Source organism: Penaeus monodon, unplaced genomic scaffold (genome assembly GCF_015228065.2).
Source record: "Penaeus monodon isolate SGIC_2016 unplaced genomic scaffold, NSTDA_Pmon_1 PmonScaffold_2833, whole genome shotgun sequence".
In the NCBI taxonomy this organism is placed as follows: Eukaryota; Metazoa; Arthropoda; class Malacostraca; order Decapoda; family Penaeidae; genus Penaeus; species Penaeus monodon.
The window spans coordinates 10,001-13,397 of NW_023657497.1; the positions used below are offsets into that span (position 1 = coordinate 10,001).

A 3,397-nucleotide genomic window follows, 5' to 3' on the forward strand; every position below is an offset into this window, starting at 1 on the left:
GCAGTCAAAAACTTTTAATTCACCAACGAAAAAATTGTCGACGTAGCTGATGAGTTTGTATGATAAAATAACTAAACTCAATTTTAGAGACCCCTTTTTAAAAATATTCATAGAAGATATGCCTAAACCTTAGAAAAGGAACAGAAAGCTGTGACTTACTGGGGCGTGAACTGGATGTTGACGCTGTAGGTGGAGCCGCGTTCCAGCAGACACGGAGGGAAAATTCGCAGTTCTCCCCGTTGAGGACCACGTCGGAGCCAACCCAGCCCGGAACATAACCGTTTTTCCCTCAGGTACCGTGCAACGGGAGACGTATGCATTATATTGGCACACAAAAACTACTTTTACGTTTTACAAAAGCGAAGTATTCCCGGTTCCTCTTCCAAGCAGGACCTGAGGACTCACCGCAGCCCTGGAAGCCCGTAGCGGAGGCAAAGGACGCCACACTCAGAGAAAGGGAAGACCCACGCATGTTGCTGAGGAAACTTTGAGGGAAAGGCAAAAGTGGACTCATTTTGGCATTGTGAGAGTCGCTTCCATTCTCGGCCGCTTAAATACGGTTTGCAAGTCCAGTAGGCTTGGGCAACCTTCGGAGGCAACAGGTGTCAGTGTCCCACCCCGTTTTCCCCAAGAGCATCACTGCCATTCTTCTCAGGGCGTTGCAGCGCTATCACTCGGGTGTGACCACGTCTGACAGGGAACTCTGCTAAAATCAAGAAGTTACTACCCATCTCTTCGTAGATCTCATTCTATGAATGGAATTCTTTAAAAAAACCCCCCCCAAAAGGTGAGAAAATACTCTTAAATTAGGACATACGATATTATAACAGTATCAGTAGCAATGAGTAACATCAGCAAAAGTGGTTGATATGAAAGTGTATCAAAAGTTTATTTCTGAAACGTCGACGGTGCCACCCAGTGTCTCTCCATGCAACAGGTGGGGAGGGTTTCACGTGCTTTACTTACTAACAGAACACAAAATGCGTGAACAATTGAAACGAAAATCCAACACTTTTCGAGGAGATTGAAACCTTTCCATATGGTATCCCCAAACGAGTGAGTTTTTTTCTACGCTTAAAGAAGAGGAGTCCGGTTTTTGAAACGAACGTGGTGCGTTTAGCATTCAGTATCCTTTCGTTTTCGTAGTGCAAACCTCAAAGGAAAGATAGATATTACTACTGAATGTCAATTTTTAAAATTGAAAATAAAGCAAATCTATTTTTCTGTCTAGTATATGTCTACAGGGGAAAGGCTAGAAGACAGTATACAATAGAATTTAGTGTGTTGTGTGAATCATACATACCTATAATATATATATATATATATATATATAAAATATATAAAATTTTATATATATATATATAATTATATATATAAATATATATAAAAATATATATATATATATATATCATTATTATATATAATATATATATATATATATATATATTTTATATTATATTAATATATATTATTGTTGTATTTTATTCACACACACACCTAAATTCATTGTTACTGTCTATACAATACATACATATATATATATATATATATATATAAAATATTATATATAATATATATATATATAAATAATATATATATATGTATGTATATATATATATATATATATATATATATTTTATATTATAAAATATTATAATATATATATATTTTTATGCGTGTGTGTAGTGTGGCACGCGCGCGTGTGTGTAGTATATATATACTACACATACACACACACACACACGCATGTATATATACACACACACACCACATGATGGGCGATTTTGAACCAGAGAGAGAAAGAGAGAGAGAAAGTGAGTGAGAAAGAAAGAGATGGAGAGAGGAGATCGCGAGAGAAGGAGATGGAAGAGAGGGCGGAAGTAAGAAAAGTGGGAGTGGAAGAGATGGAGAAAGAAAGAGATTTTGGGGATGGAGAGAGAGAGAGAGGGGGGGGGAGAGGGAAAGAGATGGAGAGAGAAGAGGAGCGAGAGAAGGTGTGAAATAAGGAAAGAGGGGAGTGAATGGAAGTGGAAGACGTGAAAAGAGGAGGGAGAGAGAGGTGAAGGAGAAGGGGGGAAGAGGATATAGAGAGGGAGGGGGGGGGGATGACAGAGAGGGAGAAAAGAGAGAGAGAAAGAGGTGGAAGCGGGGAGATATTTGGTAATGAAGATGACAAAACGATACAGGGAAAATTTAGTTTAGAAGTTTAGTTTAGTGTTACATTTTCCTTTGGGAAATATATAGAAATGTTATCCCTTTCCATTCGTGAAAATAGCGATTATCGGGGGAAACCCGTTTTTTTACACACACTGTCACGATAAATACAGTTAACTAACGTTACCGTATGTAGATAATATCATCATCAATAACGGTATGCTCATGTTTGAGCAGCCGTGGACTTCTCCACCATCCTTTGCCACTCAACTCAGCCGAAAATATCTTTGATGTTGTCGCTCAGTCTTGTCTTCGGTTTGCCTCTTCTCTGTTTCCTGTCACCATCCCTGTCAGAAAGTTTTCTCAATACTTTAAACTTCTCATCACATGACCAATAAACTTTAGTTTCCTTTTGTTCAAGATGTCCAACAGCCGGTCTTTACAATTTATTTTTCTCAGCACTTCATCATTCGTTTTCTTTTCTGTCCAGTTAATACGCAGTACTCCTCTGTAACACCACAGTTCAAAACTATTGACCTTTTTTCTTGTCCATCTTTTTCAGCACCAACACTCAGAACCATATGACACAATTGGGAAAACTAATGAGTTCAAAAACCCTCAGCTTTGTCTGTAAGGTAATGCTTCGGTCTTACCAATGTTACTGAGAGCAACTGTGGCGTTTTTGGCAATGAAATTTTTTTTTATTTCCGGTGAATCATCATATGTGTTAGTAAAAACATCTCCAAGATAAGTGAACTCTTTCACATTTTCCACAACCACTCCATTTGATTGTAACATGTTCATCATCGTTCATTGCCGGTTATCTTTGAATCATCATGGTCTTAGTTTTTTTGGGCATTAAGAAAAAAACCCAGCCTTTTCGCTGCTTCTCAAAACTTATCTAGTAGTTGTTGTAGTTCAATGATACGCTGGCAATTAAAACTATATCTCAGCGGATCTTAGATTTGATATTTGTATCCTCCACTCAAATCTACAGTTCCTTCAAAATCTCTAGAGAAATCTCTCATAATTGCTTCAGAATATATATTAAAAAGGTGCAGAGACAGAATGCAACCTTATCGTACTCCTGGTCCGACTTCCATTCTGTTAAACCCATGTGTTCTTACAGCTGTTTGTTTTTTGGTCACTGGCTTTTATTTGTGGTGATTTTTTGAAATTTCTTATCGTTCATGTTTTCCCAGAGGTATGATCACAGACAAAAGCTTTCGAACGATAAAACACA

General features: G+C 37.7%; 1 pseudogene; it reads right to left on the bottom strand.

Annotated features, from left to right (window-relative positions):
- Positions 1-472, bottom strand: part of LOC119570473 — an 883-nt pseudogene extending 411 nt beyond the window's left edge.
- Between the last annotated feature and the right edge of the window lie 2,925 nt (positions 473-3,397).